The following is a 12,662-nucleotide window of genomic DNA, read 5'->3' as shown; positions in this document are numbered from 1 at the left end:
GGTCTGGGACCATATGTACCCTTGAATGAGAAAACTAACACACAAATATGACTACTTTGTAGTAATACAAATCACGAATTAAAATAACGGTACATTATTTCAAAACAAGTTCCCTGTTCTCATGCTTGCTATTGTATATGTGATGTGATACTACTCACCCTTGGCAAGTGGGGTACTGTGGCTTGGAGGTGAAAGACGACTTATGATAGACAGGCTGGTGGTAGAAGGGAAACGCGCCACCCAGAACAATGTCTCCAGCCTTTTGCATTCTGGTGAGATGAAACTGTGCCTGTAACTCACAAGAAGAGGAAGGTGAGGAAGACAAAGCAGAGAATGAAGAGAACAATATCAAGGTCAAGTACAGGTATGAAAGCAGGTGTATGTCTAGAGAAGCCCTCATGGCTGCCCTCCTCTGTCTGACCACTCCTTTGTACTGTTGTTATGTTTTATAGACAGTGCTGTGCCAACCCCTAACATAGGACACTACGTAATTCACAACACCCATATGTGGCAGAAGCAGGGCGTAACATATTAGCAATCCATTAATATCAAAATAGGTCTCTGCCAGGCCGGGTGGCTTACCCAGGGCCTGCAAAAGGCATAGCCACTTTGAATATGATCTGGAAAATCTAACTGATACATATTGATCACATCACTCCAGGGATAATGTGTACCAATGTGTGAGAGTTTTGGACCAAATCTGTAGGTGTATTAGTTAAAGGTGTTTTTTGAAGGAAAGGCAAAAAGGCGGAAAATGCAATTTGGCACAAATGGCTGGGGCCTATATTAAGAGTGAGCATCCAAGGAATCAAGGAAATATTTATTGCATGACAAGCAAAGTGCCGCCGCTACCATGACGCACAGCACGCACTGTGCGTCGGGCACCACACTGCCCAAGGCCATTATCAAAAAAAAAAGAAGGAAAAAAATAATACATCACAAATATGTTTTTGCACTGCAAAAGAATAATCACGCCATGCCACGGCATGCATGCAAGCCTGCATGATGCCTGATCGTCCCTTGTCCCATATATTCTGCTCAATGGTTTTATTCATATGAACTTGGGGCAGGGCCGCAGCGCAGTCTGCAACTCACTCACTCACTCACTCACTCACTCACTCACTCCCTCACTCAGACATGTCTCCATTCCGACATTGACTTCTTATTGTCGGAGTGGCAACACTTCCATAGAGGTTAAGTTTAGGGTTAGGGTTAGAGATAGGGTTAGTGTCGGAATGGAGACATGTCGGAAAGGAGACATGTAACCGCCCCCCGCAGCACCCACAGCGTTTGATTCTTACTTTGCAATGCATCAGATCAGTCTATGACCGTTGAATCTTTACTGTGTCAAGTGGTTACATGTCTCCTAGACTGATCTGATGCATTGCAAAGTAAGAATCAAACGCTGTGGGTGCTGCGGGGGGCACCAACGGCCAGTTGTGCCGTCGGCAGTGTTTTCCTGATTCGATTTTTAGGGGGTTTTCATGACGTGAAGCGCACGTCAGTCAATGGTGTATTGGGTGTACTGATATGCTTACAGGCTTGTCCCTTTATTCGCCCTGTTGTGACACTAAAGCGTTTGTAAACAACAGACCAATGGAAAACTCTACGTGCATGATGTTTTGACAAAGTCTGTAGGAATAGTACCAAGAAAATTGTTTAGCCTGGTGATGGTGGTTTAATAGGATGATTTGAAATGTTTGGAGCGGAGGTTCTTCTTTGACATACTGGGAGTGTGGCTTCAAAGTTTCTGGCCGATCAGTCCAGCTTTGGTTTGCCTCTACCACATAATGTGGCCTTACTTATGCATACACATGCGCACACACACACACACGCACGCGCACACACACACACACACACACACACACACACACACACACACACACACACACACACACACACACATTTTCGAGGTACTTGTTCGTCATATCTTGTTTGAAGCTTATGTCTTAACTTATACTTGTTTATTGCGACCGAAGATCGCAGTTTAGTAGGTGAAACGGCACATGCTGACTCTGTCTGTCTGTCTGTCTGTCTGGACGTGTACACTTTTTTTCGGTCTATGGGTTTCCCGCTCTGACATCACGATTTGACATCACTGAGATGTCATGGGAACAACTCTATCAGTCCCCTGATGTCATTAATATTAAGCCCATATCTAACAGGACTTCATATGGGAATGCCCATATATGGAGGGAGACAACCCAAATCTGTGTGGCTGGTTCAGACAGGGATCTCCATGTATGGGCATGAAAGGGATTGTATGTATGATGTCAGATGTGATACACATCATACGATTTTCACATAACGAATAACTTATTAAGCATTTTTGGGGTCTCCCAGCATATCTCCATATACAGTACATGGAACTCCATATATGGGTACCAGGGTCTCCATATATGGGTAACTGGTCTGATATACATCACTGGCCAGATGGCCAAACACATGGCGTGATCTCGCCCTTTAGGGTGAGGTCGCTTGTCGCCCTGAGGCATCTTACTAGTTATTTTAGGTGAGAGCCTTGTATGAGCCCTACTGTATAAGTCGTGAAAATGTGTGCAAATCTTTGAATATATGTATTTTCAAAGCGAACGTTTGTAACTCATATTTTGCTTCTGGGGGGTCCCTGGAACTAAACATTTTGAGATGGGGGTCTGTGGCCAAATGAATATCATTTTGGGGGTCCTTCACATGAAAAGGTTTGAGAACCACTGACATAGTAGTCTCTCAAGAACAAACTAACTGAGCTCCATTTAAGTTTTTTCCTCAATATTTTTTGAAATAGCAAATATACAAGCTCACAATGTGTCGCAATGTGACACATTGTGAGCTTGCTGATCTGCCATTTTCAAATGTAAATCTAAGTAAAACTGAGCCTAGTTGCTTCTGTTGGGCTTATTTCTTTGGCAAAATCTGGCAACAGACAATTCCCTTTCACTTCCTTTGTTGGGAGGAAGTGAAAAGATGTTTTTGAAGCAGCACACAGAAGAACTCTCTAGCGCCCTCTGTAAAAGGCAATGGCAGCCTCCCTAAAGAGGGCCAGGCATAAGGTGAATAAGGCCTGTGAGGTTGCGAGGCCCTGTTTGGAATGCATACCCACATCCACCTGTCTTGCATTGCACCACGAGCAAGAGTCCTCTCTGATGCGCATGCTGAACTGTACTGTCATGTATTTTCCTATGTAAACTGCAAAAAAGTATTCAATCAATCAATAATCAATGTCATAGTGATGTGGCCGTGGTCCTGCCTTTTACATTTTACATGACATTTTACTGGAAAACCACCTTGTGACACCTGCCTTGTAATGTACTTTTTATGCTCTTTATACATACCTGAAGTATTTCTTCAAATAAGTTGATTGTGTTAGTAATACATAGTAAGAATAAAAATCAGTGTCATCCCTTGTGTCCCCTAGAGGAACATGTTGTTCGTCAGCTTAACACCTGGAAAATTACCAGTGAAGTCTCTAAACACTTCATTCAACTAGAGAATGATGTCATCTCTCAGCGTTTATTGCTCAAACTGGGTGGAAACAAAGTCTTCAGGGCGGTTCTTCATACTTCGGTGGTGACATGATTGGGGTCTAAAGCAGTGGGTGTGGCTTTGCGTTCTCGCCAGTGTTCTTGCAGCCTCCTTGCATTCAGATGTGTCCAGACGTATCTGTAGGCGGACATCTCTGAACGTCTGGCAACACCAGACTATACCCAGGTGGGTTACCGTGGGAACAAATTAAATTAATGAGCTCCAGTGATGAAACCTGGCCCAGGGGTGATGAAATACTGAAATAGTGGATCAACAGGTGCCATGTTGTAAAATAATTAAACAATATATTTTCAAGGCCAATAAGTCCCTGGAACTTTTTTCAAAACATGCTAACATTAATTAACAATGAGGGGTGTTACTGTAGCTACTTTAGGTCTGTTGTACAGCGTCCATAATACAGATGGTCAACAATACATCACATTTCTTAAATGGGAGGATCATACTTTTTCCTTCAATAATTTGCAAATATTTATAAGAACTCTCTTATTTGTGATGCAGTAAATCAATCAAACACTAAACCCGCTCACATACATGAGGAAATGGAGGGGGGGGGGGGGGGGGGGGGGGGCATCTCAACATGTGATACATTGATTACAACACATGAACCAGACATAGCATGGCTGCCATGGCCTGGGACACTACACACCCTGTGATGTGGGTTCTCAAATCCGACATTTTCGGGCTGCCTAGGGGGCCTAACATTTATGCTGATTAGTCGGGCCAGGGCCTTCATTTTCAGGCCCGTTGAGAGCTTTAATTGCGACCGTCAGGGAGCAGTTTACTATGAAAACCTCCACCGGCCGTCCGTCCGTCCGTCCGTCGGTCACACGTCACACGTCACACCTTTGCCCTGCTCATATCTCCGCATCAGTATGACATCACACCACATGTGTACACAAACCTTTGTGTACGTTGCTGTGGCAACAGTCTGTTGTTGCTGGTCTGTTAGTGTACGTTAGCAACCACCTTAGCAACCATGGTTTTACCCTAGCAACCAACTGTTTACCCTAGCAACCAACTGTTTACCATAGCAACCATGTTTTTTTACCCTAGCAACCAACTGTTTACCATAGCAACCAGATACGCAGAGCAGGGATCTCCATATATGGGCATAAACAGGTGACATCACACTGATGTCAGATACTCAGAGCAGGGATTTCTCCATAATATATGGGCATAAAAGGGATTCTGTTAGGGATCTCCATATATGGGCATAAAAGGGATTCTGTTAGGGATCTCCATATATGGGCATACAAGGGATTCTGTTAGGGATCTCTATATATGGGCATAAAAGGGATTCTGTTAGGGATCTCCATATATGGGCATAAAAGGGATTCTGTTAGGGATCTCCATATATGGGCATAAAAGGGATTCTGTTAGGGATCTCCATATATGGGCATAAAAGGGATTCTGTTAGCTGTTAGTGATCTCCATATATGGGCATAAAAGGGATGCTGTTAGGGATCTCCATATATGGGCATAAAAGGGATTCTGTTAGGGATCTCCATATATGGGCATGAAAGGGATTCTGTTAGGGATCTCCATATATGGGCATAAAAGGGATTGTATCCCAGATGATGCCCTGTTAGGAGATCCACACTAACAGAATCCATATATGGTCCTACCGACAGCTGCTATAAGCCAACCCTGGCGATAAGGTCTGAGTCGAAGAAATGCTTCTTTCCTGGCAAGAATTGCCCCTTTATACTGTAGGGCTCGTTTGTGTATTGTATGACATCACGCCACATTATCGGCTGAGGACTGTGTGATGTCATCATATCTCCATATATGGAGACATAAGTTGCTCATGCCCAAATATGGGCTGGTGAGGTCAGACTTAGTGTGATGCGTAGGTTATCTCCATATATGGAGATTCAACTTCAATGAGTAAGCATGGCAAACTGTCAACTGCCCGTATGTCTTGATAATTGGTAAAACAAACTTTTGGCCTATTTGTGGAGATAAGCGACCAACGGTCGCTTATCTCCCGATTAGGGAGTCTTACTGGTGTCTCCTGCTGGTAGCTGATGTTATTACTGTTGCTTTTACTTACTTTTTATTGCGACCGTCAGGGAGCAGTTTACTATGAAAACCTCCACCGGCCGTCCGTCCGTCCGTCGGTCACACGTCACACGTCACACCTTTGCCCTGCTCATATCTCCGCATCAGTATGACATCACACCACATGTGTACACAAACCTTTGTGTACGTTGCTGTGGCAACAGTCTGTTGTTGCTGGTCTGTTAGTGTACGTTAGCAACCACCTTAGCAACCATGGTTTTACCCTAGCAACCAACTGTTTACCCTAGCAACCAACTGTTTACCATAGCAACCATGTGTTTTAGCCTAGCAACCAACTGTTTACCATAGCAACCAGATACGCAGAGCAGGGATCTCCATATATGGGCATAAACAGGTGACATCACACTGATGTCAGATACTCAGAGCAGGGATTTCTCCATAATATATGGGCATAAAAGGGATTCTGTTAGGGATCTCCATATATGGGCATAAAAGGGATTCTGTTAGGGATCTCCATATATGGGCATACAAGGGATTCTGTTAGGGATCTCCATAAATGGGCATAAAAGGGATTCTGTTAGGGATCTCCATATATGGGCATAAAAGGGATTATGTTAGGGATCTCCATATATGGGCATAAAAGGGATTCTGTTAGGGATCTCCATATATGGGCATAAAAGGGATTCTGTTAGGGATCTCCATATATGGGCATAAAAGGGATTCTGTTAGCTGTTAGTGATCTCCATATATGGGCATAAAAGGGATGCTGTTAGGGATCTCCATATATGGGCATAAAAGGGATTCTGTTAGGGATCTCCATATATGGGCATGAAAGGGATTCTGTTAGGGATCTCCATATATGGGCATAAAAGGGATTGTATCCCAGATGATGCCCTGTTAGGAGATCCACACTAACAGAATCCATATATGGTCCTACCGACAGCTGCTATAAGCCAACCCTGGCGATAAGGTCTGAGTCGAAGAAATGCTTCTTTCCTGGCAAGAATTGCCCCTTTATACTGTAGGGCTCGTTTGTGTATTGTATGACATCACGCCACATCATCGGCTGAGGACTGTGTGATGTCATCATATCTCCATATATGGAGACATAAGTTGCTCATGCCCAAATATGGGCTGGTGAGGTCAGACTTAGTGTGATGCGTAGGTTATCTCCATATATGGAGATTCAACTTCAATGAGTAACCATGGCAAACTGTCAACTGCCCGTATGTCTTGATAATTGGTAAAACAAACTTTTGGCCTATTTGTGGAGATAAGCGACCAACGGTCGCTTATCTCCCGATTAGGGAGTCTTACTGGTGGTGTTTTTGTCAAAACCTCGACCAGCTGTCCGTCCGTCAGTCCGTCAGTCACACGTCACACTCACACTTCACACTTTTGCCCTGCTCATATCTCTGCAACTGTTGCCCCGATCCATGCCAAATTTTGCACACACACTCCTTGCCTGCCAAACCACAACCTCCACCCATCAATTCTCACATGGCCCTCTTCACCATGAGGCCGATTCTTGCAAAACACATGTTTGGACACTGCTCCTACAATTTTTGCCCTAAAATCACGCAAATCGGTACACAGTATGTCTACACTCATCTCATCAACAAGGATCTGTCCCATTTAGCGCCACCTTCAGGCCAATTTTTTAAAACACATTTTTGGACACTACTCCTACAGATTTGGCCCTAAAATCATGCAAATCGCTACACAGTATGTCTACACTCATGTCATCAACATGGATCTGTCCCATTTAGCGCCACCATCAGGCCGATTTTTTCAAACACATTTCTGGACACTGCTCCTACAAATGTTGCCCTAAAATCACGCAAATCGGTACACACTTGCTCTACACTCATGCCATCAACTTGGATCTGTCCCATTTAGCGCCACCTTCAGGACGATTTTTTAAAACACATTTTTGGACACTACTCCTACAGATTTTGCCCTAATATCACGCAAATCGGTACACAGTATGTCTACACTCATCTCATCAACATGGATCTGTCCCATATAGCCCCACCCTCAGGCTGATTTTTTCAAACATATTTTTGGACACTACTCCTACACATTTTGCCATAAAATCACGCTGCGACCTGACGGTTGCTTATCTCCCGATTAGGGAGTCTTACTGGTATGTAGTTATGATGGGCTTGGTTGTAAGTATTGTTTGGCGTTTTCTTTCTTATTAGTTTAGTTGTCATTATTTTGTTTTTGAGACCGTCAGGTCGCAGTTACTATCAAAATCTCCTCCGGCTGTCAGTCTGTCAGTCAGTCACGTCACATCACACTTCCCCTACTCATATCTCCGCAACTTTGCACACACACTCCTTGGCTGCCAAACCACAACCACATCATTTCTCACATGGCCCTCTTCTAGCGCCACCATTAGGCCGATTCTTGCAAAACACATTTTTGGACACTGCTCCTACAGATTTTTCCCTAAAACCAGTAAGACTCCCTAAGCTGGAGATAAGCGACCGTCAGGTCTTATGTAAAAATCGGCCTGATGTGTACCGCTTTGCGTGATTTTAGAGCAAAATCAATAGGAGCAGTGTCCAAAAATGTGTTTGAAAAAATCAGCCTGATCGTGGCGCTAAATGGGACAGATCCATGTTGATGACATGACTGCAGACATACTATGTACCGCTATGCATGATTTTAGGGCAAAATCTGTAGGAGCAGTGTCCAAAAATGTGTTTTGCAAGAATCGGCCTCATGGTGGTGCTAGAAGAGTAAAGTTTGGCATAGATTGGGGCAACCAGGACCGCCACAAGGCATTTTGGTGCCTGACTCACAACCGGTGGAGGTTTTGATAGTAACTGCCACCTGACGGTCACAATCACACAAAGTGGTACACTCTGGCGGTTTCTCAATGTGAATGCTTGTATATATATATATATATATATATATATATATATATATATATATATATTAGGATGGATCTTAAATTACCTTTTTTTGATTTTCTTGAGTCTTACCCCCCAATTATGTTCCAATGTACAAAAAACTGCTTTGGTTAAAATTTGGTTGAATTTCAAGCATATTTAGAGGTAGCTCAATCAAGTCAAAGATTGTACATTTTATTGGTCAAAATCGAATTGCACTGCAGGCACATTTAAGTTATACATTACACATTATTCTTATACTAAGCACAGAAATTATATTTTTTAAGCTTACAAATCTAAACACAAATCTGATTACATGTTTGTCATATGTCAAACCAGAATTAATGTATTGTAGGAAATAGCAAAGCAAAGAATGACAAATTGCTATTTTTCAATTAACGTGCACATGCACAATGACATGTCTTTATTGCACACTCTTCAATCATACTCACAACACACAACAAGCACACAGCCCCACTTCCTTGTTTACCCCCAAAACCCCCGAAAGTCACTGCAGTATAGCAATTCAGTAGTTACTGATCAATTAAAGTTTGTTTACGGCTATCGGGATACTTGTGCCGATGGTTCTGCACAATTTGCAGCAAGTATTGGAGTTGGGACTCATCTTTAGTAATGAGACCACACTATTCTTGTATTAGGGCAACCCCACGCTCTGCATGATCATTGACAACATTCATCGCCTTCACTACAGCCAGAGCTTCTTGGTAGTCCACCCTGGGCTCCCACTCATCGGGATCAACGTCAAGGAAGTCATCTGGGAGATCCATCATTTTGAAAAGCACTTCAATGTTCTTCCTTGCAATTGTTCCAAGGTCAACAGTATTATCTTCATATGCCCCTGTTCATGATCTTCATTTCCATCTTTCATGGCTCTCACCATCAGCCTCTTCGTTTGCGCGCTCACTTGACTGTCAAACAATGCAAGTCCGACGATCTCTGGAGCCAAATACCATAAGTGATTGGAAAACTTTTGAGAAGCAGCTTTAGACACCTCAGCATTTATTGATGAATATTCCAGCAACGATTTTAACAGCTGCCAAGTCATTTAGTGGAGCGCTGACAGCAACAGGTGCCATCATCCATGCCTTCACATAATTGCAAACTGCAAAAATGCACAAATCCATGCATGCTTTTTCTTCCCTGAAGGTCAGTTTGAATTGGCCATGAAACATCCAGATCTTCATACAATAAATAACCTTTGCCATCCAATGGGAATGATGGGTAGCTCCTGGAGCTCTGAACCGGATACCTCGAGCAGCGAGGTATCCGGTTCATCAATAAATGCTGAGGTGTCTAAAGCTGCTTCTCAAAAGTTTTCCAATCACTTATGGTGAACAGGGGCATATGAAGAGAATTACTGATGACCTTGGAACAATTGCAAGGAAGAACATTGAATATTTTTTCCAAGGTGCTTTGAGTGGGAGCCCAGGGAGGACTACCAAGAAGCTCTGGCTGTAGTGAAGGCGATGAATGTTGTCAATGATCATGCAGAGCGTGGGGTTGCCCTAATACAAGAATATTGTGGTCTCATTACTAAAGATGAGCCCCAACTCCAATACTTGCTGCAAATTGTGCAGGACTATCGGCACAAGTATCCCGATAGCCGTAAACAAACTTTAATTGATCAGTAACTACTGAATTTCTATACTGCAGTGACTTTCGGGGGTTTTGGGGGTAAACAAGGAAGTGGGGCTGTGTGCTTGTTGTGTGTTGTGAGTATGATTGAAGAGTGTGCAATAAAGACATGTCATTGTGCACGTTAAATGAAAAATTGCAAATTGTCATTCTTTGCTTTGCTATTTCCTACAATACATTAATTCTGGTTTGACATATGACAAACATGTAATCAGATTTGTGTTTAGATTTGTAAGCTTAAAAAATATAATTTCTTTGCTTAGTATAAGAATAATGTGTAATGTATAACTTAAATGTGCCTGCAGTGCAATTCGATTTTGACCAATAAAATGTACAATCTTTGACTTGATTGAGCTACCTCTAAATATGCTTGAAATTCAACCAAATTTTAACCAAAGCAGTTTTTTGTACATTGGAACATGATTGGGGGGTAAGACTCAAGAAAATAAAAAAAAAGGTAATTTAAGATCCACCCTAATATATATATATATATATATATATATATATATATATATATATATATATATATATATATACTGTATGTCACAGTCAGTTTGGGTAACTGAGATTGGGGTAAGAGTGCTCGTTTTGTCGTTTACCACACACCACCTGGATCAATTCACTTTGATAATCTCTTATCAGCGCACCTGTGTAATTCTGCGTAGTCACCATGAGATGGCGACAACAGCCATTCACTTGTGTAGTTGCTGACGTCACTCGTTTGCGACACCTCTTTCTTTGTTTCTTTGCCTAGCTCAGCTGTGTTTAGCCATTAGCTTACTATGCCTAATTCTAATCCTAACCTTAACCTCTGTAAAATTATGCATAATCCTAAACCTAACCCTAACCCTAACCTCCGTGGGGTGAGGCGCTATCATTCCTGCCGACGCTCAGTGTTGCGTATATACACTATTATTTAATATATTTTATACTATATGATATATCTTTATTCATATAATGATATTAGACACATCTGAGATCTTCTGAAACACTTCTGGTGTAATGTTTCTGATGGAAAACATTATTGCAGAAGAGCAGAACATCACTAGAATACTTATGCATACATTTAAATGTTGAAATAAAATATCTTTATATTACTTTTATCTACACACCATCAAAAATGACCTTTTGAACACGTTACTTGAGAAAATGTAGAAAACATTATCCACATTACCATCACACACAATAATTCTTGGATAATCCAATGCTAATCTTTATAATAACAATGGACAACAGATTGAGAAATGAATGTTTAAGTTTGGCTTCAAACAGCTAGTTAATAGTCCAACAACAGATCATAGAACTCTTCTAGATCATGTATATTTCAGACCACGATTTAATATTGATATCGTTACCATTGATTTAATCTTTTTTTTGTTTTTTTTGTTATACCAGATAGTTTACAGGTTTACAGATTTGGTTTTGGCATTTTCTGAATTATACATTATACATTTTTTTAAACAAAATATAAAATAATTAAATAATGTCTTTATGTATTATTTGTTAATTCATTCTTAAAATACATTTTAAACATAACATTTTTGTGATTTTAGAATCTTGTCTTAACTATTTGCATTTTTTTCATATTTATATTACATTTAAACAATCACACTTTTTTGATTTTGTGATTATATTTAATATACTTGAACTCCATTAAACAACAATAGTATTTGTGTTTACTCCTCATCAGAGTGCAGTCTTGTTTATTTTACATTACTGTAACACAATGTTTACTTTGCAGCAATATAATTCTTCTTGATTGATTTTATGTATTTTCAATTGGGCAGCACATTGGAAACCTTGTATTTGTAAAATATGCTATTTAAATAAATGGGATTGGACACACGCACACATAAACACTGACCTCTACCTTGACCTCCAATGTCTCCACGTACTACTGCTGTTATTTTGGTAGATTTGGACCTAGAAACCCCACATTGAAATGAGGCAGCCAACTCTATCTAGTAAAGAATGTGCTCATTTTTCATTCATCTTTTCTTTCAACAAGGCACAGAAAAAGTGCACTGATCCCAGTGTGAGTTGCTTCATTGGACTTTGCTTTACAGTCCTTGTCCTTCATTGGTATCAATGAGATCTGCCCCCTGTTCTAATGCGCCCCCGTTCTCATTGGTCGATATTTGATAGTTCCTATCTTTTGACACGACTTGCCCTGCATGTCATTGCTACTTGTGGGTCACAATCATAGGACTTGGGTTAAATTACCTGTCCTTCATTCGTGTCACTTAGATCCGCCCAGTGTTCTTATTGGTCGAATTCTTATCCTTTGACATAACTTTTGAGCGGTTTGTCGTGAGTCATTAGAGTTATTTAGCTTTGCGCCGTGTTTGTCACATAGATTTTCCAATGAAAACCTGTAGGTCCGTATACATAGCTTTTAATTTGGCTGAGTATTCATCCCCTTCAATAATACCAATTGGTATTGGGTTTTACATCATTGTTATCATTGCAATAACTTGAGAGGATCGCGCAATCGTGGAATGAGCATCACAGCTAAACGTGGGGGCAGCGGCCCTCATACAT

Source organism: Nannobrachium achirus (genome assembly GCF_963921795.1).
Source record: "Nannobrachium achirus genome assembly, chromosome: 20".
Taxonomy (NCBI): Eukaryota; Metazoa; Chordata; class Actinopteri; order Myctophiformes; family Myctophidae; genus Nannobrachium; species Nannobrachium achirus.
Note: the sequence above shows the minus strand (reverse complement) of the source record.